The following is a 25,973-nucleotide window of genomic DNA, read 5'->3' on the forward strand; positions in this document are numbered from 1 at the left end:
GATAGGAAGGCCTGCAGTATAACCAAATTGTTTTGTCCAGGAGAGTTCAAGGATGGAATTGATGTGGAGCAAATATCTCTCTCCCGAAGCTCTGCTCCATCTAGGATCGGGAGCTGGCGTTTCCCGAATGCCGAGGAGGGGCTAGAGGACACTCCCTAACCAAGTGTTTATCTGAGGCACAATACATGCACAACCCCGTATGAATCCTTCTCATCCTTTCTTGCGGGGATATATGTCCATGGAAGGCTCCTATCTGCATGGGTTCTGGTTCAGTGACTGAGCCTGGGTTTGTGTACGTCTTGGTGATACTCTCAAAGGACACTTTCGGAGGAATTCCTCTGGATTTCTTCTTCTCTGCCTTCCTTTCCTGGATTCAAAAGTCTATTTGCATGGCAAGGTCCATTAGTGCATGGAATGAGTTTGGGCGAGCCACTCTGGCCAACTCATCCTTAATCTCCTCATTCAGTCCTCTCCTGAAAAGGGTAAAACTCGCCTCAGGGGACCAATCAGCTTCCTTGGCTAATTGCTTGAATCGGGTTACAAAGGTGAGCATATCCTGGGATCCCTGCTGAAAGTCTAACAGCCGTTCCTGGGCACTATAGAACTGCTCTGGACGATCAAACATGGTTTTAAGGGCCTGTATGAACCCATCATAGTCATCTAGGAGAGCATCGCCGGAATTAACGAGGGGCATAGCCCAGGTTAATGCATTTCCTGAAAGGTGAGAAATCTGAAACCCATTTTAGCCCTGGGAGTCGAAAAGTAGTAGGGCTTAAAAGTAAAGTGGACCAAACATGAATCCAGGAATCCACATTGTTTGAGAGCAGCGTTTTCTGCCTTGAGATTCTGTACCTCGGTTGATAGTTCTTGCATGCCACGCATCAGGTCCTGAACGGCCGCTTCCATGTCCATATCGAGTTTGGTCGGGTGGCGTCTCAAACTGTCAAGGAATTCCCCCCTTCTCACCTGAGTCCGATCTTTGCTGGATTTCTTGGTCGATGCCTTCTTGCAGACGAATCGGGTCTTGAATAAGGCTGCACGAGTCTCTTCCGACTCCCGCGTGCGTTCAAAGTTCCGGGATGCAATGATCCAGGAATCCAGGAAATTAAGAAAGTGCACTAGACAGCACACGAGTCCAGGAAGTAAGAAAGAAAGGAGAGGGACTAGGTATGGAATAAGTAGGGACAGAATCCGGGAAACAATACCGCGAGCTACGGAGCACACGTCTGGTCGCTACTTCGCAATAGCATTGAGACGCGCGGAGCCGCGGGGGCGTGGTCTATTAATAGAACACGCTACGTCCAACGTGTAGAACGAGGAAGGTGTTTCACGCTGGACGGCCATGTTAGGAGTACCAGGGAGTGTAAGCCCTGTTGAGACAAGGACCGGGAAGTCAAAAAGGGGCGCGTTCTGTAGGTCATGACATTAATAGACACACTGAATTTGTGTTTTAACTGCCTGTTTGCTCACACGTTGTATAGATATTTTAGTGTGCATGACGCATAAGGGCAAGAGGTTGACCCAGAGCACTTTGTTGAGCTGCAGAACATTAAGATTGTTTTTTCCTTTCTTATTCTGTCTGCTGTTAGATAAGCAGCAACTAGCATTAGCGGGACACAGGCAGTGTTAGATAGACCTTCACGCTATTCTTGTGTCCTCCTTTTTGTGCCGCTCATTTATTAGGACTCCTATTGCTTTCCGATTCTGGATTGGTGTGAAAAATGTTGCAAGTGTTAGTCACTTTGGTGTGTTGTTCCTTTATTGTGAAAACATATTGTTAGTTGGGATGAACCCTGCATAGTTGAGCTTGAGGCACCCTCTTGTGACTTCTGAAGTGTGAATAAAGACAAGTAGTAGTGTGGCGAGGGGCAAGAAAGAGAATAGCCGGTAGTACATTTGGAAGATAGAAGTAGATCGTAGAGAGAGGAACATCGGAGAGATAGAGAAGGAAGTGTCAGGGATAGTGAGGACAGACAGTGGGTGGAGTAGGGAGGAGGACAGTAGGAGGTGATACGAGAGAGAAACAGAGAAACATGGGGAGAGGCTCATCAGAGAGCAGAAGGATAACACCAAGTGGGGCCTGAGTAATGGAAGGCACAAACCCTTACATTACATCATGTTGGGAACTTAGAGCAGGGATGATCTAGATTGTTCCCAGAGGGAAATCTAGGTAGATACAGTATTTGCCTTTAAGCCATCCCGAAAAAGGTAAAACAGTATCTTAGACAGTAGGAGTTACCAATCTCTAGAGAGCATGCTGGGGTTGAGGGATGCATGGGCTAGGAAAGGGACTACCTGTGCTAGACAAGAGAGTGACGGCCACTAGTATATTCCACACCCTTTCAAGCAAGGTGCGATATATATTTTTAACAGTCATGTTAAAAATATGCTCATATTTAGTCTGAACAATCCACATACGTAAACTGCTTTAAGAACAATACAAATCCTTTAACTGTCTCCCAGCTTCTTTATTAAGGCTATCTCTGAGACTTACCTCTGTGACAAAATATCATAGGCAGCAGTGGTAAATGTAGTCGATTTGTTTCTTTATTTCCTAATTGTGGTTGAATGTAACATACATAATATTTTGATTTGAATGGATTGTGTCCAACCGTCTCTCTCCTCCCCTTCAGGGAGATGCTCAGCTGCCATTGAAGCACACTCCCAAAGTGTGTGACTGAATCCTGCCAGCGTGCAAGTGGCGTTAGCAGACTTAAGAGCCATGCTGCATGCCAAGAAGACCTTCTTGGCCATGGCGTCACATTTCTTGTTGTCACGATCCTGTGGTATTGTGGGGTATGCCGATTGTCTGCCTGATGAAGTCACAGCTTGGACTACTAGACTCTCTGGAGTCGGGTGTTTAGATAATTAAGGAGAGTCTGTAGCGGATGTCCTATACTTTGCAGAGAGTTTTTTACTGACTGCAGGAATTATTTCTGGAGTCTCCCAATTTGTGGTTACTTTTTTCTGCAAGGCTGTATGGAAGGGAACTATAGGGGTTTATTGAGGTCCCTTATCTAAAATGTCTGTTAGGTCATCTTGGTCAAAAGTGGGTGTGGACCTCGACCACCCCATGTACTCCATTACCCTGTTCATAAGTAACCTATATTTTCCTTCTGCATGGTCATCAGGTTCTGGTTTACTAAAGTCTACCTCTGGAGAGGTATCAATACCACTGGCTTCCTGCAAGGTCTCTTGCAGATCCTTTATCCTGAGCTCTTCTTGTATAAATTGTTCTGTCAGAGAAGGTCTTGTAGGTTGTAGACCAAAGGGCCTTTCTGATTCTGAGTTTTCCCCTTCTTCATATATGGAAGATAAAGCCCTGAAATAATCAGAGCATGGCTGAGGTGTGAAGCCCATCTCAAGTGATGAGGGGGCTATATTAGTCAGCACTGGCTGAGAAAGACTCAAAATCATCGAGGTAGATGTCCTAGGTCTTGATGTAATCGTGAAAGGCGTCGATGTACTCGAGATTGGCCTCAATGTTTTGTCGAGGGATTTGGGATTTTCTTTGATGTCGCCGATGGGGTCGACACCAGTTTCAACGTTCTCGAAGGAGACTTTAATGCTTCGGGTGCAAGCGGCTTCGAAGGAGCGCGAGGCATCGGTAATTTCTCCTTCCACGGAGTCGTCGATGATGCAGTCTTGGGCTTTGAAGGCAAGGTCGACGTCTTGTGCATCGAAGAGACTTTTTCTCTACTCAAGGGTTCACGATGCTCTCGGAGAGTATGTTTTGCCGAGGTCAACGACTCACAGCTTTTATGTTTATCGGGTTTTCTATCCAGGCTATCGCCTATAGATGTCTCAGGGGGTCAAGGCCGCATTCTCGAAGACCCTTAACATTTTTAAACAAAATTCCTCCCACTGAGCCGGAGAGCTGTACTTAGTGGGGAACGCATCTTTTTCTGGGGAACTGGGAGGATGAAGATGAGGGTGACCTATGGAGCCTCTTCTTATTGTGTCTTGAAGCAGATGAGTGGTTTGATCCACTCCGAGACCTCAAATGGGAGTGCTTTCTTTTTCGACGAGGATACAACGGTCTCGACTCGTCAGAGGTAAATTTTGAGGGGGTAAGAGATTTAACAGTCTTACCTTTCTCCAGCTTCCCCCTACACTCCCTCAAGGCTTTCAGCGTCATGGAAAGACATTCTTCACACTCCGAACACGGGTGCTCTGGGCTTAGGCACCATAGCTAGATCCTGTGGGCATCAGTCAACGACATCTTCTTTCCACAATCCCGGCATTTTTTAAAACCAGATCGGGGCGTCGATGGTGCTGACGAAGATGCCATCCTGGATTGTAAGATTTGATGTTTTTTTACACATTTTCAAATTTTTTGATTCACTGAGGAACCGAGCATTTCGCCTCAGAGGCTTACGAAGCATGGAAAAACGGAACTGAGCAACGGACGCTGCACGTGACTATTTATACTTATCATGACGCTGATACAGAGGCCTTTGAGGAACAACGACTTGGGACATCGACGTGTAGCGCCCTCTACTGAAAAAAAAATTTGGAGGCCAGGAAGCTGGAAATGAATATCAGAGATAAGGAATACGTGGGAGGAACATCCAGTTGAAATAACGTTACAGTTGGTAAGTAACTTGTTCTTCTAGTTTATCATTTTCCAATTTTGCACCTCTTGTTTTGACAATATTGGACATAGGTGTGGCCCATGATACCCACTTGAAAGGCACTTTTCCACTTGGTCTACGCCAGATAACGTTCTAGAAAGATAATGCATCATTTTGCCTATAATGGAATGTAGGTTTGTAATGTGAAACATTAGAGGAATGGTTAATCCTGTGAAATGCACATAATTGAGCAACATTTGCATCGTCTGAAAGTAGACTGCACATTTTTTCAGGAAACACATGATGACTTTAAGACTCTCAGAAAAGCTCTACATGTTGGGTGAAGCAATTTTAACATCTTCATTTCACATCACAAAACGGTGGGTCGCTATCATATCAGGGAGATCAAAGCCTTTCATCAAAGGAATAGAACCTGTAGATCCAGAAGGGGGATACATTCTTCTGCATGAAGCTTTGTATTCTCATCAAATATTTAGTTAATGCTTAAGCATTGTTAGGGCACTGTGCCACATTCTTTCCTGATCCATTCTCAAAATATGTGTCTTACCTCTCCTCTTCGTTGAAGGGGATTTCAATATGATGCTGTGTTAAGTTGTCTTATACCACGCACCGTTACCATTGGATAGTCTCCAGGCGCTCACGTGGCTCTGTAAGAAAGGGGGTGGTGTGGGTTGGTTAGGGAAGAGGGATGGGATTGAAGTTGGGCTCTTCCGTTGATGCTTACGGAACCAGGAGAACGTGGTGTCCTGTGTGAGTGCGTTTTCTAAGTGTGTTTTGATTGTGTACACTGGCTTGTGGTATCTAGAGGGGTAAAGTCCAGTGTCAGGGAGGGTCTGTTGTTTGCAAATGTATGTTATGCTGGATGTGTGTTTTGTGTGTTGTTTGGCTGGGTCATATGGCAAGGGGTGGTTAGTACATTGGCTGCTCTTCTAAGTGCAATACCTTGGTTACCTTCACAATACTTCCAAGTTGTTATACATATGCTGAAACTCACAATTCCTCCAAGTGCAATGCATTGGTCAATTCTGGTAATTCTCCCAAACGTAATGCATAGGCTACCCTCCACAATTCTTCTAAGTCCAGTACATTGGCAATCTTCACAATTCTTATAATTGCAATACATTGGCTACCCTCAAATTCCTCTGAGTGCAATACTTTTGCCAACCCTCACAGTTCTAATTGCAATTCACTGACTACACATAGGAATTATCCTAAGTGAAATACATAGGCCATCCCGCAATTCCTCCAAGTGCAACACATTGGCAACTTACATGATTCTTCTAAGTACAACACATTGGCAACTTGCATGATTCGTCTAAGTGCAACACATTAGTAACCTTCATGATTCTTCTAAGTGCAATACATTGGCAACCTTCATTATTCTTCTAATTGCAACACATGGGAAACCTTCACAATTCTTCTAAGTGCAATACATTGGTAATACCAAGGCAAACTAAAAAGCACATTGCAGATCAACACAATGTTATGAGTGGGTTGGGGGTAATGCAGGAGTGGCAGTGTTTTACCAGAGCACAGTAATGGCTGTACTCCCCACCCGTACCACCTTACCTGGTTGTTTGCCTTAGGCCCTAAGCCGGCTGCCTGGGCAAGGCTGCCCTGGGAGGTCCACAGAAGGTCAGAGTTTCTGGTCACGTGGTGACTAGGACAGCCAATCAGCCCCAGAAAGGGTGGGTCTTGGGTAGGGGGTGGCAGTTCTGTGCCTGTGCCTGCGATTGCACGGGGAAAGTGAGAACCAAGACAACGAATCAGATAGGAAACTATCCAAATTTAAAGGCATACCCAAAAGAGATGCAGGATGCAAATGAGTGCCTCTAGCTCAGGACACACGCTATTTCTGGTCATGTGGTGTCTAGGACACCCAGCAGTGGGTTGGGGGGTGGACGAGCATTGGGTAGGGGGTGGCAGGCCTGTGCATGCGATTGCATGGGGAATGCGAGAATCAATAGAATGAAGCAGATGTGAAACCATGCAAATGTAAAAGCTTACCCAAAAGGGATGTAGGATGCTTTAGCCCGAACTCAGTGCATTTAAGGCTTGGACACAGCAAGCCATTTCTAGTCACGTGGTGACTAGGAGAGCCAATGAGCCCCAGTAAGGGTGGGGAGTGGGTGGAAGGAGGCAGGCTTGTGCCTGCGATTGAACGGGAAACAGAAGCACCAAGAGAATGAAGCAGATGGGAAACCATGCAAATTTAAAAATTACTCAAAGGTGAAGCAGGATACAAATGGGCGCTTCTAGCCTGTACTCGGCTGATTTAAGGCTCGGGACACAGCAAGCTATTTCTGGCCATGTGGTGTCTAGAACACCCAACCAGCCCAGGTAAAGGTGGGCAGTGGGTTGGGGAAGGCAGGTCTGTGCCTGCTATTGCACTGGAAATGTGAGAACCAAGAGCATGAATCAGATGGGAAACCATGCAAATTTGAAAGCTTCCCCAAAGGGGATGCAGAATGCAAATGGGCTCGGAAAACGGCAATCTATTTCTGGTCACGTGGTGACCAGGGCAGCCAATACGCCCCAGTAAGGGTGCACAGTGGGTGGGGGGTGGCAGCCCTGTGCCTGAAATTGCACAGGGAATGTGAGAACCAAGAGAATGAAGCAGATGGGAAGCCATGCACATTTAACAGCCTGCCCAAAAGGGATGGAGGATGCAAATGCGCACTTCTAGCCCAAATTCGGCACATTTAAGGCTCGGGACACAGGTAGCAAGGTGACTAGGACAGCCAGTAAACCCCAGTAAGGGTGGGTAGTGGGTTGGGGAGGCAGGCTTGTGCCTGTGATTGCTGAACCAAGAGAATGAAGCAGCTGGGTACCCATGTGAATTTAAAAGTATGCCCAAAAGGAATGCAGGATGCAAATGGGCGCTACCCTGAATTCAGCGCATTTACGACTCAGGACGCAGCAACCTATTTCTAGTCATGTGGACTTGAACAGGGAACGCAAGAACCAAGAGAATGAAGCTGATGGGAAACCATGTGAATTGAAAAGCTTGCCCAAAAGGGATGCCGCTGAAATGTAATCCAGCTATAAAGAGACAACCCCCGTTACAGCTCAACTTGACGCAAGCAGCCAATACACTCTTAGATTTGAGAAAAAAAATTGTCTTGGTGGAGGAACCAGCTTGCAGAAATAAAATTAATCACTCCACATCACATATTCTAGATTAGATCTATGGATTAGAAGATGGTGAGCATTCCACAGTGCATCCTAAAAGGTCTTTAAATGTGATTCAGCGTGTTATTCTCACAAAGGTTATTTCAGACAATGCTCCACTTGCTATGGTTATTAAGCCCTGCATCGCTCCAAAGTCATCTTCGAAATTATATTTCAATTTGGCAATGCTGCAGTATGCAGACCCACATAATATATTGTAAAATTTTGGATACTAAATTGCAGCACTGAAATCTCTACAGCTATTTGTTGAGACTACCTTAAAACCTACCTAAGAGGGTGGTGTATGTCTACCTGGTCTTTAAAATTGAAGTACGTTGGAGCAATCGAAGTGGCATTAACTACCAAAATCACTTCCCTTTGGCAAAAAGATAAAGATACAGGCTCCTCTAAGATTTTGAGACAACTTAGTAGAGAAAAATGTGATTTAAAGAGAGAATACAAAATATTAAGTTAATTCTCGACAATGAAAGAATCCTCATTTGACAAAGGGGTAGAATAATGAGTTTACCCTACTGGTGAATCAATAAAAAATATTATCTGAGGCATAAAGAGGCTATGGCACTTTGGTGACTGATTACTGGGGCATTATTACACAGTTTAGCCAATTGTTTAACACCTTGCACAGGGGCAAGCCAAACCGGGAAGATGACGTTCACAATTCCTTTTTAGATGTTCTCCCAAAGGAAAAGCCGATGGTCCGATAACCTCCCTATAGACTTTTATGGGACATTCAGGAAGGTACTAGCCACTAAGTTACTACAAGTCTATCTACCACTCTTCTATCCGCACCCTCTGTCTCCTTTCCTCCCGTGACTCCATCTCGGCTTCCCTCTCCTCCCTTGGCTGGCTTCCATTTCACTCTCAACTTAAATTTCACTTTCTCTGCCTTATCTTCAAATCTCTCTATGGGCTTGCTCCCCCCACCTCTCCTCCCTCCTCTCTTTCTACACTCCTTCCCGCTCCCTTCATTCAGCCGACCGCTTCCTTCTCACTGTACCTCTGTCCCCTTGTGCCCACTCCCGTTTCCGCTCCTTTCAGCTCCTAGCTCCCCTGCACTGGAACTCCTACCCCTCTCAATCCGTTCTATTCCTACTTTCTCCTCATTTCGCACCTCCCTTAAATCTCTCCTCCACCCCCCGCCTTGAAACTCCCTCTCCTTCTTGCTCCCCCAGCCTTCTTTCTGCTTCCCTTGATTTCTTCCCTCCACCCCCTAACCACCCCACCCTCACCCTTCCCCTCTCTCCTCCTTCTCCTCCCCACCTCTCCTTCTCCCTCACATTCCCACTGCTCTATTCCCCTCATTCCCTTCGGTTTAATTGCTCTTCTTACTGGTTTGTTTATTGATTCATAACTATAATTTGCTTCTACCGTTATACTGTTTTATGTTTTATGTACCAAGTTGTTCAATTGTGCAGCGCTTTGGTGTAAAGCGCTATATAAACAAATAAATACAAATACAAATGTAAATACAAATTGTTATTTAGGCTCGATAGGCACAGCTACACCCTTCTTTTATAATGCTCCAATAGCTTTATTACCAAAAGATGGTGAGCATTCCACAGTGCACAGTTAATACAGGTCAACCTCTTCACTAAATACAGATGCCATGATTTTAGCAAAATGTAAGGTATTGAGACTAGAAAGGACCTTGCTGTGCCTAGTCTACTAGGACCAAATCAGATTTATCTGAGACCAGATCTTGACCAACAACGTACACCTATTCCTTGACTTCATAGCAGGCAATGAAGGGGTAGGCCATGAACTATTGTTGTTAGATGTTGTAAAGGCTTTTGATAGAGTGCATTGCGACTTCCTACTTGAGGAACTACATTCACTTGTCCTCATAAATCTGGTCCATTCGCTTATTCTATATAAATTTGGCCATAGTGCATACAAATCGAGTGGTCTCACTTCTTTTTTATGTATAATTTGAGGTATGCCAGGGATGTCCTTTATCCCCCTTCTTATATATATTTACCAGCAAATCACCAGTCTGAGAAACTAGTCTGCTAAAAGGTATTGCCATGGGAGCAATAGAAAATAAAATATCTCTTTACGCAAATAATGAACTCATATATACTCGCTCACCTGGAGCAATCTGTTCCAGTACCATTGGGCATTTAAAATTGTACAGACTTGCAGAAAGTTATAAAGTAAATTTAACTAAATCTGAAGTCATTGAAAATGTGAATTGACAGGAATGACATAGTGACTAGTAGGTCCATTAATATTTCAGGGTTTGTCTCTCAAAGGACCGAATGGATTTTCCATCCCCTAATTAACTTGTAAGTGGAAGATGTGCCCTATTGCTAATTGCCCTTTTTGTGTGACTGCAATAGAATCAGAAGTGCACCTTATATTACTGTGACCTGCTTACACTCGAGCACAGAATAGATGGTTACTTCCGAATTTAAGAAGTACGGATATAAGAACCATTTATGAAGCCCTGAAATGTCTAAAAAACACAGACATTTAATCTCTGGTGATTGCTGACATTTATTCTGTACATTCAGCCTGGTATTTTAGACACAATGATTAGAATTAATTGTTACTGAAATTAAGATAGATAATTTGCACAAGCTGTACTGATCCTAAAATCATGAATTTCCCGAGTGTATGTACATTTCGAAGGGATTGTGTCCTCCGACGTATTCCTTATCTTAGATATCTCCTTCCAGCTCTGCTGGCCTCGGAAAAAATTTCTCTAGAGGGTGCTGCGCGTCGACGTCCGCCGAGTCGATGTCCCTCAACAGCCGCCGTATCGACGTCATTCTGCCTATAAAGGCCGCGCGCAGCGTCCGTTGCTCAGTTCCGTTTTTCCGCGCTTACTCAGTGCCTCGGAATACCGTTGCTCAGTTTCGTAGATTTATACCTATTTACCTCGAGATATTCGATCCGTACTCGATGGCTTCCTCGTCGGAACCGACGACCCCTCGGTCCGGCTTCAAAAAATGCAGAGATTGTGGGAAAAAGATGTCGCTGACTGACCCTCACAGAGTTTGTCTGTGGTGTTTGGGAGCTGAACACCATTGTTCGGAGTGCAAGGACTGTATGTCCATGACAGCTAAGGCCCTGAAGGAGCGTAGGGGGAAGCTGGAGAAAGGTAAGACTTCAAAAGATTCTTCTTCCTCGACGAAGTCGAGACATTCGTCTCCTCGTCACCATTCGCGCTCCAGGTCTCAGAGTGGGTCCCATCACTCCTCGAGATCGAAGCACTCGAAGAGGAGACGTCGAAGATCCCCTTCTCCGTCCTCTTCTTCCTCTGTTTCTCCTAAGAGAATCCCTTGCCCCACGAAACATAGTTCCCGGGCTGAATGGGAGGAATTCCGCAAAAATATGGTGAGCGTCTTCGAGAAAGCGGCCTCGACCCCATCGAAGACTGCCGAGAGCGATGCTCTGGTCGAAAGACCCAAAGGTCAAAAACGCCGCGAGTCGCAGTACCCGGCGAAGGAAGCTTCTCCAGCATGGGGTCTGGCATGGATTCACATGCTCATGAATATTCCCCGTCGTCAGGCTGGGAATCCTCGGTAAAGAAAAAACCAGTATCAGTTTCGTTTCTGATCTGTCTTTCGTAGTAGTAACCAATCACTGGTCTCTGCGTCATACTGACCACAGCCAATGACTGCCCTCTACCTAAGCACCGCCTCTGGCAGCCATCTTCAGATTTTTACCGCATGTTCATGTGTTGGGATCCTCGTGCTATTGCTCTCGAGCGTTAGTGCTATTTTTTCACGTTTTTTCTCAAAAACTTCGTTTTTTTGGTCAAAAGAGCCTCAAGCTCCACCGACTCTCCATCCGATCAACGGGGACCCGTGTCGGATTCGTCTGCGCCCCTCAAGGGTGAAGATTTCGTCGAGCTATGCTTTTGGAGGACTCCAGAAGCTTCTCAGGCCTGGACATGGCCCAGGAGAAGGGAAGCTCGACGCCCGGAAAGCTGTTCAGGGTCTGCCCTGGATGCCAGCTGCAGAACGTCTTTAAGGAGGACGAACACTCCTTTTGTCTCTACTGCTTACATGAGGACAAGACGCACGTGGAGAAGGACTGTGCGTTTTGCGGCAATATGTCAGAGCGGACCATGAAGGACCACCATCAACGTCTCGCCAACTGGCTGGAAGGGAAGAGCCCGTCAGGCGAGAAGAAGAGGAAGAAATCCGAGCGGTCTTCTAAGACCTTTGAGGACGCCCCGGCGGCGGGGGTCCAACACAAGGCCAAGCACCGCGAGTCCGCTGGCACCGGGAGCGCCGAACTGTCGGGCTCTACGGGCGCCAGGCAGGGCACACCCTCCCCGGCACCTTCAGCCACGAGCCAACGCTCTGGGTCGGGTAAGAGGAAGGGCGAGCACCCGGCAAAGCTCCTGGAGAGGCCCCGGTCGAGCTCGAAGGCCCCATCGGAGGGGGAGCGAGGCAGTGTCCCCCCCCTCAAGGATAAGGCGGTGAGCGCACCTAAGGTGGTGAAGGCCTTAATCCATCCGGCCAAGCCCTCTATCGATACTGTCGCGGCGACCCTGGCGCAGCCTGTGGAGGCTACACCAGTGGTGGCGACCTCGGGGCTCAGAGTCTCCCTGCCACCTAGGAGGGAGTCCTCTTTTGTGCCCATCGATAGGACCCCCGTGAAATCCCCGGCGGGGAAGAAAAAGGGAGGCCAGGGCGTCGTCGTAAATTCGGCTTCAACCTCGGAGTAAGAGCTAATCGAGGTCTTAAGCCACGGCCTTGGCGTGGAAGAAGACCGGCCCGTCGGGATGGATCCCGACGCAGGTGACGACGATGACATCGTCGAGGGTGCCGACGGGGCCCCTTATCGCCCGTCGGATTCCCCTCTGCCAGCGCCGCAAGACAACTCGGCGGCCATTTTGTTGGCTATACAGTCCTTATGCTCAGAGATAAGGACAAGACTACCGTTGCCGACGGAGGAACCTCTCCCGTCGGGGGATCCTGAACCGGGACCTTCTGGTGTTCCCCCGGCCAAGAAAAGAAGGATTTACCCTCCACCTCCTTTTCAGCCGTCGCGCACCGTCCAGCCCTCCTCCCCGTCCACCCGAGGGGATGATACGGGGACTGACACGGCAGCGACGGGTACGGACGACGAGGTATACGACGAGGATCAACCGTCGTCACCTCCCACCAGGGCTTCTCCGCCCGACGAGATTGGATCGTTCCACTCCATGATCGCCAGGGCATCCGAGCTTTTCCAACTCTGCCCCAAGGAGAAGAAAAAGGAAGGATTCCTTTATCAACGGCGCGAGGCCAAGAGGAAGACGGTCCTCGCGGTGCCTCTACTGGACGACATTTGGGATGAGGGCCTCGCCCTCCTCAAGAACCCTTCCACTACGCCAGCTAGAAGAGACCAGTACGAGAAGAAATACCGGGTCCCGGACGCGGCCCCCCTGTGCCTCCGGGCGCAGCCTACCCCAGACTCTGTCGTCTCCGCGGCGGCCAGGAAGAAAGCGGGGGGGGTGCGGCCTCCACATCGACTTCCCCACCGGACGGCGAGGGAAAGAAATTGGACGCTATGGGACGCAGGGTCATCTCGTCTGCAGCGACGACGATTAAAGCGGCCAACGCCCTGGCTATCGTGGCCCGCTACGACAGGGAGCTATGGTACAAACTGGCTCCCCTGCTGGACTTCCTACCGGACGACAAGAGGGCGGATGCCCTGGAGATCCTACAGGAAGGTGAGGTGGCGTCGGACCACGCCATCACTATTGCGACGGACATCTCCGACACTGGGTTTCGCCAGTTGGGCAACGGCGTGGGCCTTAGGCGGCGTGGATGGCTCAAGGCTACAGACTTCCGTCAAGACGTACAGACCAGAGTCCTCGACATGCCGTTCGATGGGAACAACCTGTTTGGGAAAACAGTGGACGATTCCCTTCAGGCCATTAAAGCGGACACTGAGACGGCCCGGGCCCTTGGGGTTCTGCAGCAACGACGGACGCCCTTTCGGAGCAGCGGAGGCAAGGGCGCCTCCAAAGGTTCCGGCGGCGGTTTCTCCACCTACCGTCAAGCGGCCCGCTCGTCGTCTCAGGAGGCCTACAGAGGACGAGGCAAGTCTGGCGGACCCCGCCGTCGTCGCCAAGGAGGTCAAGGCGGCAAAGCCTCGTCGAAACAGGATTGAACCGGCCGTGGGGTCGGGCCCCCACCGATGCACCCCGGTGGGAGGCCGGCTGGTGAGCTTCGTCAGCGTGTGGGAGTCCATCTCCACCGACCGTTGGGTGCTGGATGCCTTAGCCCGGGGCCACGCGCTCGAGTTTCAAAGAAGGTGCCCGCGTGTCCCCCCCGTGGCCAGGAAAGAGCTTCTCGTCCCTCAGCTTCTCCTGGAGGTAAGGGCGATGCTCAGGAAGGGCGCCATCAAACTCGTCCCAAAGAGGCTTCGGGGCTCCGGAGTTTACTCGAGATACTTCCTTGTGAAGAAGAAGACGGGAGGATGGCGCCCCATCCTAGACCTGCGACGTCTGAACAAATTCATCAAGGCGCAGAAGTTCCGGATGGTCACCCTCCAGCACGTCCTGGGTCAGCTGGAGGAAGGAGACTTCCTGTCGTCGTTGGATTTGGAGGATGCCTACTTCCATATTCCCATCCTAAAGGGGCACCGAAAATTCCTCAGGTTTGTGGTCCAAGGGGGTCACTACCAGTTCAAAGCCCTCCCCTTCGGACTACGGTGGGCACCCAGGGTATTCACCAAGTGCCTTGCACCGGTGGCGGCGCAGCTGCGCCGCGAGGGGATCCACGTCTACCCCTACCTGGACGACTGGCTCATCCGAGCCAAGACGAGGGAGCTCGCCGTGGAGCACACGGCAAGGACCGTCCAACTTCTCACGGACCTGGGATTCTCCGTGAACTACGCCGAGTCCCACCTGGTACCCGCGCAAAACGCACTGTTTCTGGGAGCGAAGCTCGACACAGTGTCCCTTCTGGCCTCCCCGTTGGAGGAAAGGACCAGGTCCATCCTGGGCAAGGTACAGCGGATGTTGGTTTCCGACGCGGCCAAGGTGAGGTCCATCAAGTCCCTCCTCGGAATGATGTCTTCTTGCATCTACCTCATTCCCATGTGCAGGCTCCGGATGCGCCCGTTGCAGGAGTTCCTGGACGCGCGCTGGATCCAAACGACGGGCGGCTTCGAGGAGAGGATCACACTCGACGAGAGTTTCCGCCGAGCGGTCCGGTGGTGGGGCACCTGCGCGCATCTGACGGCGGGTATGGACTTCCAGACCCCAGTCCACCAGGAGACAGTGACCACGGATGCCTCCCTGGAAGGGTGGGGAGCGCACACCGAAAATCTGCACGCGAGAGGCCTTTGGCTCCCGACGGAGAAGTCCCTCCATATCAACGTCCTGGAGCTCCGTGCAGTGTTCTGGGCCCTCAGGTCCTTCCTTCCGTCCCTCAAGGGCAAGGTGGTGAGGATCTTCACCGACAACACCACCACCATGTTTTACATCAGGAAACAGGGCGGAACCAGGTCCCCTGCACTGTCCAAGGAGGCGCAGGACCTGTGGCATTGGGCCGTCGCCCAAAGGATGTTTCTGGTGCCGTTTCATCTGGCAGGGATAAAAAACACCATTGCCGACTCACTCAGCAGGGAGCTGCGCTCGTGCCACGAGTGGGAACTACGGCAGGATCTAGTGGATCGCCTCTTCCGACGGTGGGGCACACCCCAGATCGACCTGTTCGCAACGGCGACGAACTCCAAGTGCCGGAGGTTCGCCAGCAGGTTTCCCCAGACGAGGAGCATGGGCGATGCTTTCTCGTTCTCCTGGGAGGGCCTGTTCCTCTACGCGTTCCCTCCTTTGCCACTGCTAATCCGGCTCGTCAACCAGCTCAAGAGGTCACGGTGCAGGATGATCCTCGTCGAACCTGCGTGGCCGAGGCAGATATGGTTCCCGGACCTTCTGGACTTGTCAACGTCCCCGCCAATCAAGCTGCCGGTGGACGCGGATCTACTCTCCAGGGAAGGAGGCGCCATCCTCCACCACGACCCGAAATCGCTGAACTTGCAGGCCTGGCTCCTGCAGCGCTAGAGTTTGGAGGATACGACATACCGGCCGACTGCAGAGAGGTTCTTGCAAAGGCCAGGGCGTCCTCGACTCTTAAATGCTACGGACACAAATGGAAGAGGTTCTCTGTCTGGTGCCACGCACAGAAGATTAACCCTCTACGGATTACGGCTCCCCAGGTACTGCCGTACCTGCTGACGCTGGCCAAAGCTGGACTGGCACACGCGTCCATCAAGATTCATCTTGCTGCGATCTCCCGATACACCAGAACCACGGGGCGGACGTCCTTGTGGTCTCATCGTCTGGTGAAAGAGTTCATGAAGGGACTGTTCAGATCGTTCCCGCTGGTGAAGGCTCCGGCCCCGGCGTGGGAGCTCAACGTGGTGCTGACCAAGCTCATGGGACCTCCGTTCGAGCCTCTGCACTCGGCCCCGTTGAAGTTTCTGTCGTGGAAAACAGCGTTTCTTGTGGCCATCACCTCCGCACGACGGGTGGGAGAGATCCAGGCCCTTTCCTGCAAGGCCCTGTACTTGACTTTTCACGACACGAGGGTAGTGCTCAGGACGCACCCCTCCTTCATGCCCAAGGTACCGTCGGACTTCCAGCACAACGAACCCTTGGTGTTGCCTGTGTTCTTCCCGTCGCCTTCGTCGCCGGCTGAGAGGACTTTGCACTCGCTGGATGTGGCTAGAGCGCTGAAGTTCTACGTGGACTGCACGAAGTGTTTTCGGAAGACGTCACAACTCTTTGTGAACTTTGGACCTGTCAATCAGGGGAAGGCTCTCTCGAAGGCTTCCATTTCCAGATGGCTCTCCGGCTGTATCATGTACTGTCATCGGTTGGCAAACCGACCGCTGCCTGGCCGTCCTAGAGCCCATTCCACCAGAGCGATCGCAGCTACCACGGCGTTCCTTTCTGGTGTGCCCCTGCTGGACATATGTAGGGCTGCTACGTGGAGGTCGGCGCACACCTTCACGAAATTCTACTGCGTCGATCGTGATTCCAGGGAGGAGTCCAGGGTCGGCCAAGCAGTGCTGCGCACCCTGTTCGCCTGAGTTGAGCCTGGTGAGGAGGTAAGATGCTTAATGTTGAGTTTGATGTAATGCTTAATGTTGAGCCTTTGCCACCTCTCGTGGTTGTGCATGTGTGTACTGCTATGTATTCTTTATTCATGAGCATGTGAATCCATGCCAGACCCCATGCTGGAGAAGGAACAAGTTACTTACCTGTAACTGTTGTTCTCCAGCATGGGTCTGGCATGGATTCACATGCAAACCCTCCCGCCTACCCCTCTGCGGCTCTTCACTTGGTCATACTGCCACTTCACGTGCTTCCAAATCTGAAGATGGCTGCCAGAGGCGGTGCTTAGGTAGAGGGCAGTCATTGGCTGTGGTCAGTATGACGCAGAGACCAGTGATTGGTTACTACTACGAAAGACAGATCAGAAACAAAACTGATACTGGTTTTTTCTTTACCGAGCCTGACGACGGGGAATATTCATGAGCATGTGAATCCATGCCAGACCCATGCTGGAGAACAACAGTTACAGGTAAGTAACTTGTTCCTTCTCGAGCGCGTCACGAACCCTCGAGTAAAGCTATGACCTCGAAACCTTCTTCGAAGGTTCCGTCGACGCCGTCGACGAAGGTTCCGTCGACGCCAACGTCGGTGTCTTCGATGCCGTTGTCGAAGTGACCTTCGACACACGGGTCTGTCGACTCGACGCCATCTTCGACACCGGCGTCGACGCCAAGGAAAGTCACGGTTACAACGCACCCAGTGACTATCCCCAGGTCCTCGATGACGATGGCGTTGAGATTGTCGACTTCCTCGAGCAGAATCCCAATTCTATCAAGGACCTCGAGGCCTCCGCCTTTGTTTTCGACGCCACGCCCGAAGCCTTCGACGTCGGTGTTGACGACATCGACGTTTTCGAGGCCGATTATGACAAGTTTGGCACCCTCTGCCTTGGAGATGGGTTTTACACCCTTTATGAGTTCAGAACAATTGAGAACTATGTTCTCAATTTTGGAAGAGGGAGAACTTTCTGAACAGGAAGACACATTTGAGTTGCAGGGACCTGCAACCCCAGTTAGAGAGGAGCTATCCTCAGAAGAACGCATGTTAAAGGATCTTCATGATTCATTACAGGAGGCAAGTGGGTTAGACACTTCCCCTGAGGTGGAGTTTGCTAGGCCAGACCCGGGGGAGCATGCTGAAACCCCCTATAGAGCCTTAATGGCCAGGATCACAGAATTTATGGGGTGGTCAACACCCTCACAGGCTTTCCAACAAGATGACCTCACGGATATTCTTGACAAAGGTCCACAGGAAGATCCTGTAGTGCCCTTTCATAAAGCTCTTCAGAGGAAGATTATGACGAACTGGGAGACCCCAGATGTCGTCCCGGCAGTAAATAAAAAGCTGTCTACAAAATACAGGGTATCTTCTGCAGACCCGGAGTTTTTGTCAAAACACCCATCCCCAGAAAGTCTGGTGGTACAGGCAGCATCTTCTACTGATGTCAAGACTGCTTACCCTACCGTCCCACAGGACAGGGACGATAAGAAATATGATGCTATGGCAAAGAAAGTCTTTTCGGCATGTAGCATGGCATTAAAATCTGTTAATGCTACTTGCACCCTTGCTAGATTCAGCCATACACTTTGGGAGTGTGCTTGTACAGCGGCTGACTGCATACCGGAGGGAGAAGAAAGGGAGGCGTTCCTAAATATCATACAGGACGGTAAAGACGCTATGTGCGAATCCCTCCAAACGGGCATTGATTCGGCTGACAGTATCAGCAGAGCAATGGCGGCAAGTACAACAACCAGGAGATTCGCTTGGTTGAGAAAGTCTGGTTTTGCCCCAGATGTGCAAGCCAGGCTCTTGAACATGCCATTCGATGGCTCTTCTTTGTTTGGGAAAAAGGCGGATGACAGTTTAGAAAAACTGCAGACATCAAAAGCAGCAGCAAAATCCCTAGGCGCTGCAATCCGTCAGACACCTTTTCGTCCCACAGGAACCTCTGCGAGGGGCAAGTCCTTTCGCTTCTACTCCGCATTCGGAAGAGGTAGAGGACGACCGGCTCAAAGGGGACAAAGAAGAACTACCCGAGGTGGACGGGGTAGATATTCAAAAGCCGCAGCAACAGCAGGTGCCTCTTTACCATCGGCATCTGCATCAGCCACCCCAAAACCACTCTGAGGACTTCCCTCACAGGACACCTGTAGGAGGCAGGTTAACTCAACATCTGGCGGAATGGCAGGCTATCACGTCAGATGCTTGGGCATTGGAAACAGTTGGCCAAGGTTACTGCCTGCCTCTCCTACGCATACCTCAGAGTCATCCACCGGGGATCAGCTCTCAGAAAGCTCCTCTTGCAGGAAATTTTAGACCTGCTAGAGAAAGTTGCCATAGAGCCGGTACCTGTAGCGGAGAGGAACAAGGGCTGGTACTCCCCTTACTTTCTCATTCCAAAGAAAGACGGAGGACTGAGGCCCATCTTGGACTTGCGAGAATTGAACAAATTCCTCAGGAAAGACAAATTCAAGATGGTAACTCTTTCTCAGATCCTTCAGGCCCTTCAATTCCAGGACTGGTTGGTATCTCTGGACCTCCAGGACGCTTATTTCCATGTGCCTATCCATCTCAAACACAGGAAATACCTGAGGTTCGCAATTGGCAACTCTCATTATCAATTTCGGGTACTGCCATTTGGGCTGACCTCCGCCCGGGGGTCTTCACCAAGTTAATGTCGGTAGTGGCGACAAGTCTAAGGAGGGAAGGGATTCACGTCTACCCCTACCTGGACGATTGGTTGATCAGGGCTGTATCTTCGGAACAAGCTCAGATCCAGCTAAATCACGTTTGCCACTCCCTTCACAGACTGGGCTTCTCCCTCAATTTAAAGAAGTCACAAATGATACCATCACAGAGACTGCAGTTCATCGGATCGATCCTGGACACTTCCCTGGGAAAAGCCTTGCCACCAGAGGTGAGGGCTCAAGATATTCTACAGATGGTTACCAAGTTCCAAAATGCCCAACGTCTCCCAGCCTTCGACTTTTTGAGGTTGCTAGGCCTCATGGCATCCTGCATTTTCCTAGTGCCAGAGGCTCGCCTGAGAATGAGATCCCTCCAGTGGGCACTGAGGACTCAGTGGTCACAATTCTCAGGAAGAATGACAGATCTTCTTCAGGTTCCCGACAGGGTGGCTCGAGACCTTCAGTGGTGGGCCTGTCAGGAGAACATTCTGAAAGGAGAGCAGTTTTGGCAACCTTGGCCGGAGATAACAGTAGTCACGGATGCCTCACTCATGGGGTGGGGAGCCCACGCCAAAGACTTGACCATCAGCGGTCGTTGGTCTCCATCGGAGTCGAGACTACACATCAACCTGTTAGAGCTGAGGGCCATCAGACTTGCGCTGAAGGCTTTTCTGCCATCTGTACAAGGAAAGAATGTCCTGATAATGACGGACAACACAGTGGCCATGCATTACCTCAACAAAAAAGGAGGCGTAGGATCACTACCTCTGTGCAGAGAGGCGATGCAGCTCTGGTTTTGGGCAATCCAAGAAGGAATCTCTCTATCGGCAGTTCACCTAGCCGGAGAGAAGAACTTGACAGCGGACGCTCTGAGTAGGCAGAGCACAGTCTCCCACGAATGGGAACTAGCTCAGGAAGTCCTTCAAGAGATCTTCGCCCTTTGGGGAACCCATCAGGTGGATCTGTTCGCCACCAGTGTCAACAGGAAGTGCGACCTGTTCTGCTCAAGGGAATTTCCCCCGAGAGGAGCTCTGGGAGACGCATTCATAGTGGACTGGGAGTTTCCACTTCTGTACGTGTTCCCACCGGTCCCTGTCATTCCTCAAATGATCAGGAGGTTGAGAAGATTCCGGAAAACCATGATCCTAATTGCCCCGGATTGGGCCAGGAGAACGTGGTACCCGGACCTTCTAGACTTGTCCATCTGCCCTAAAATTCGACTTCCACTCAGAGAGAACCTACTCTCACAGAAGGGAGGTCAGGTTCTCCATCCAGACATCAAAACCCTCAACCTTCACGCTTGGCTTCTGAAAGGCTGAGGTACAAGGATTGGGACCTCCCTGATGATGTTATGGAGGTGTTGCTTTCGGCAAGGAGGCCAGCAACAAAGTCTTTATACCGCTGCCGTTGGAACAGATTTTGCAGCTGGTGTAGAGAAAAGAATATCGACCCTTTTTCATGCGGTACACCAATGGTTTTGTCCTTCCTAATCTATTTGGCGAATTCAGGCCTTCAAGTTGGCACCATTAAGGGCTATCTCGCAGCGCTATCCATCTTTAAGCGCACTGCAGAAGAACCATCCTATTTCAAGTTACCCTTGGTAATACAGTTTCTAAAGGGGTTAACCAACGTTTATCCCCCAAGACCATTCCAGGTTCCCCTATGGGATTTAAACTTAGTCTTAACTTTCCTGATGGGCACACCTTTCGAACCACTCCATTCTTGTTCGTTAAGATTTCTTACCCTTAGAACTGTTTTATTAATAGCACTTACATCTGCTAGAAGGGTGAGCGAGTTACAAGCTCTTTCTTGTAAACCCCCTCATACAATCTTTCACAAAGACAAAGTTGTCCTGCAAGTGAAGCCTAATTTCCTCCCAAAGGTGGTTTCTGAATTCCATATCACTCAGAAGATTACCCTGCCATCTTTCTATCCTCCTCCTCATCCGGGGAAAGAGGAAGAGAGGTTACACAGGCTGGACCCTAGAAGGGCTTTAAGTTTTTACATCAGTAGACTGGCCAGGATAAGACAAGCAGACTAGCTGTTTGTAGGCTACACAGGTCACAAGCTGGGGTTACCGATAACTAAGCAGACCATTTCCAGATGGATTTTTTTAGCCATTTTGGAATGTTATAAACTGGCAGGAAAAGAGCCCCCTCAAAACCTGAGGGCTCATTCGACCAGAGGTATTGCAGCTTCATCGGCCCTCAAAAGAGGTGTGCCGGTTAAAGACATTTGTGCGGCCGCCACATGGTCGTCCGTCCATACCTTTACACGATTTTACAACTTGGATTCCTCCTCCAGTCAAGAGACTAGGTTTGGAAGGGCAGTTTTGCACTCTATTCATCAATAGAAGGCAGCATGAAGTCAGTACTCCCACCTCCAATAATAGAATACTGCTATGGGAGCCTATCTAAGATAAGGAATACGTCGGAGGACACAATCCCTTCGAAGAACAAGTTACTTCTTACCTTGTAACGTTCTTTCGATGGGATGTTCCTCCGACGTATTCCTTATCGACCCTCCCATCCATCCCCGCAGTTCTACTTCCCTTCTTGTTACAGCTTACGCTCCTTCAGGGTGATTAGTCTAGTCCAGACAGTAATACTGTGGGCTACAAAACGGAACTGAGCAACGGACGCTGCGCGCGGCCTTTATAAGCAGGATGACGTCGACGTCGATACGGCGGCTATCGAGGGACATCGACTCGGCGGACGTCGATGCGCAGCGCCCTCTAGAGAAAATTTTTCCAAGGCCAGCAGAGCTGGAAGGAGATATCTAAGATAAGGAATACGTCGGAGGAACATCCCATCGAAATAACGTTAGAAGGTAAGAAGTAACTTGTTCTTTTAACTTAAGGCAATCTTAAGTATTATGTGTAAGAATTGTTGTGTATGCTTTTTTTCTTTTATGGAAATATGAGAATGTTCCAAATAAAAGTGAATTGATTGATTGATAATATGTGATTGTTTGGCTCTCAAAGGTCTAATTCTATACCTATAATAGCAAATAGTAAGTAAGACATCTGACTAGATGAGATATCCTCTCGTTGTTTCTTACAGATAAAATTAATGCACTGAAGAAAAAATACACGCCGGTTTTCATAGCATATTGCTAAAAATAACATTGAACCTTACTGTACATGCATAATACATAACATATATACATACATTCATAGGGTACATTGAATCAAAATTGTACACTGGCAGCACATTGAAGTATGCCAGAGGAATCGTGGGTTCGTAATGAAAATGTCAAAAATCAGCAGGGTAACTTAGGCCCATCAAGACTCCCCAATGCAAAAACAGAAGACTCAGCCATAGGGCAAAGTTTACTGTCTTTATTTCTCCAATAGACAGGGATCATACAGGAAAACGAAATTCTCCAGCAATCTAATTTTCTGCATCTGTGTCACAAGGTTTGATGTCCTAATGACGTCACAAAACCCAGGCCCACCCAAAAAACCTATGAGGTATCCCCATTGTACTAATCACCTGCAGAGGTCCCATATATTAATCTATCTTATTGATTCACCATGTCAGGTGGCCCCGCCTGATACTACCCCAAAAGTTGTTGCAGCGTTGCAGGAACACCATTGGTCCGTGCAACATTTTATATCACCATACAAATGGAGCTTCTTGGTTGGCTAAACCGGGTCCTCTCAGGCCTTGGACCCTTTTCTGATCACAGAGCTCAGTATAACTTTGCAAGGTAATGGGAAAGGCTATGGAGTGCTGTGTGTTCCATATTGTTGCTACTGGTCTGATCACCTGGCCTGAGAGAGTGCCTGCAGTGTACATTTTTGGTGGGCAACACATGCATCATTTCACTCTGCTTCGCTGGGAACAACTTCTCTTCTCACCACAAGTCAATGAGCATTTGGCCTCATTACGAGGATGGCCGTAACCCGCCAGTGCTACTGGCGGGTTGCCGCTGTCCTCGTAACACAAAATCCGCCGCCTGTTATCCAAGTACCACCGGGACATTACAAGTCCGGGTGGCCAATAATATCAAGCGGCGAATTTGAGAAGTCCCCATTCCTGTGGAGTCCCATGACAGAGGGACTTCCTTGGCAAAGTCATGGATACATTTGGGCCAAATAAATCAGAAAGGCATGAAAAAATAAACTAGGAGGTTGTCTTCTCTCTGGTACCGTCTGACATACTCGTACAAATTGCCCCACGAAAGTTGGAGGCCTAGGGTCCTGGGAAGAAATACAAACGATAGGGGTACCCCTAAGGCTAATGTGGATAAATGGGGTATGTAGTACTAATTAATAAACGAAGAAAAATCCACATGAAGAACAATATTCATTTCATTGTCATTGGTTTACAAAAAATGGTTACTTGAGGAGAAGGGCTTGTATCTGTACCCAAAAGGTCACTAAGAAAAACAAAAAAGTGAGAGTACACTCTGTGTTTGTAGTTAAAGTTTTCATATACTGGAATTTAAGAAAAGGAAACCTCTAAACACAACCAAAAACATATGGCATTGTTCAAAATCATACAACAAATTTTGTTGAAGGTATATACAGACAAAATATACATGTATATTTACAAGACTAAATTCTTGGAACTAACAAATCACAGGTGAAAGAAAACAGTTGAATCAAAGTAATCATAGCAATCATCTAACAAGATTAACTAATTTTCGAAAATGGAACAATTCCTGCTGTGAAACCAAAGAGTCAGGATATTGTTATGTATTAATCCTACCTGGCTGTAGTCATTTATTCAAGACTGAGGACCTGCTTAGTATTTGGACAGGTCTTTAAATTTGTCATTTGCCAACGTGTGACGATTGTAAATCTTTTGGAAAAAGTAGCGACTGCTTCTGTGGAGGATACTTAGAAGACCTGGTCCTCCATTGGACTGTAGGGCACTGAAAAACACGTTTGGCTATGGCACTGATTAATAGCATCTGTATGTAGCCTTCCTCAGGGCGAAAAAAAGAGCTTCTGTCGCTGTTAGAGAGGGAGGCAGAAAAAGAAGATACATGTGTGTATCAGTATTGGGAAGAGAATACCGGCACAGTGTTGTTAGAAACCCTCCTCCAGGGGGATTGCTAGAGTATCAAAAATACTCAGAAAGGGGTCCACAAAATACTTACTCTGTTGGTTAAGCAGGAGTAAGCAAGGCGTGTGACTTCTTATGTGTATGTGTGGTACTCAGACCTGGGATTGAACCCCGGTGTCCACCTCTGTATTCCAGGAAAAACAGGGACCTGAAGTGAAATAAATGGGTAATGACCAGTGTAAGTGGTAATGGATGTGATAGAAACATCCACACGTGGGTTAGGGTGACCAAGTTATAGGTGTGGATAACAAATGGGTGATGGATGGTAGGGTGCACGGATTGGTGCCTACATGAAGAATGAAATGAAGTAGTGCAAGCTTCTAATCTAGTTGTTGCCACAGTGGGCCTTGAACAAAGATACTAGTAGTAGATTCACAGATGAGGCATGCATAACTAGTGGAGCACCTGAGTGCCTAAATGAAGGTGAAACATGCATTGCTATCAGGGCAATTGGGAGCCTACCTGGATGTTGTCGTGGCATCCTTATTAGTACGAAATACTGGTCGGCTTGACCCGTCCTGTACGTGATGTGGGGGGCAAGTGTTGTTGCTCAGTCCTCAAAAATCAGGAAATGGGTGTCCGTCCATTTGCACCGAAAGGAAAAAAAATCCAAAACGAAGGATGAAAATGTGTTATAGAATCGCGGTGTATTAGATTTAGTGCAGGCTGCAACTGAAAAGCCAGCTGTCAGGCTTGGCAGTGTCTGTCATGAGGATCCTGTGGATCATAAACCAAAAGGAGATCTTGTAGCATGAAACGTGCACCAGAAGACGAGAGTACAGCTTTGAAACACCTGCAGCATATTTGAAAAAGTGTCCGGAATTTAGCCGGAGACTTGGGGTACCGTTGAGTCTAAGGCGGGTGCGTGAAGCAGCTGTCGTCCGCGGGGGAGTACGAAGCGTACTCAGGCAGAGGCACGGTCCAAGTATGGACTACCTTCCTTGGTCCCAAGCAGACCATACCAATTGCGGTTTGGCAGGGGGGGTGAAGGGAAGGCTAGATGATCCAAGAGTATGGATCATTTTCATCCAGATTTGTTATTTAATAACGGACCCTCTTAGAAAAGCAGGGGGGAGGAAAAACTCCAGAGGCTAACCTACAACATCTGTAGAGGGTTGGGCAAGCAGGACCCAAACCTTGACATCAGACGTGGGATGAGGCACATGGTAGTTACCAATGCCGTGTGTGCCTGAGTTACTATGGCAACCGCTGCAGAATCGGAGTCTGTAGGACAATTTGTGCAGAGGAACCAGGCCGCAGCGAAGTCTCGGCTGATAAGTATTTCCCAGGCACGAGTTAAATGGGAAAATGTATAAAGATGTGAAAAGTTTGTGCGGACATAACACCAGTAATA

The 25,973-nt window shown here is 48.9% G+C and overlaps 1 protein-coding gene and 1 long non-coding RNA gene across 2 annotated transcripts in view; one reads left to right on the forward strand and one right to left on the reverse strand.

Moving 5' to 3' along the window:
• LOC138553513 (extracellular calcium-sensing receptor-like) overlaps positions 1 to 25,973 on the forward strand; it is a 421,273-nt gene that overhangs the window by 131,070 nt on the left and 264,230 nt on the right. The window lies entirely within an intron of this gene.
• On the reverse strand, positions 6,171 to 25,712 carry LOC138553517 (uncharacterized). The gene is made up of 4 exons (XR_011297171.1): positions 25,082 to 25,712; positions 24,654 to 24,767; positions 24,260 to 24,507; positions 6,171 to 6,322 (listed from the first exon to the last, which is right to left on the reverse strand). It is a non-coding gene; the product is annotated as an uncharacterized lncRNA (long non-coding RNA).

The sequence above is a fragment of the Ambystoma mexicanum genome, unplaced genomic scaffold (genome assembly GCF_040938575.1).
Source record: "Ambystoma mexicanum isolate Mex_15411 unplaced genomic scaffold, UKY_AmexF1_1 Mex_scaf11, whole genome shotgun sequence".
NCBI classification, from domain to species: domain Eukaryota; kingdom Metazoa; phylum Chordata; class Amphibia; order Caudata; family Ambystomatidae; genus Ambystoma; species Ambystoma mexicanum.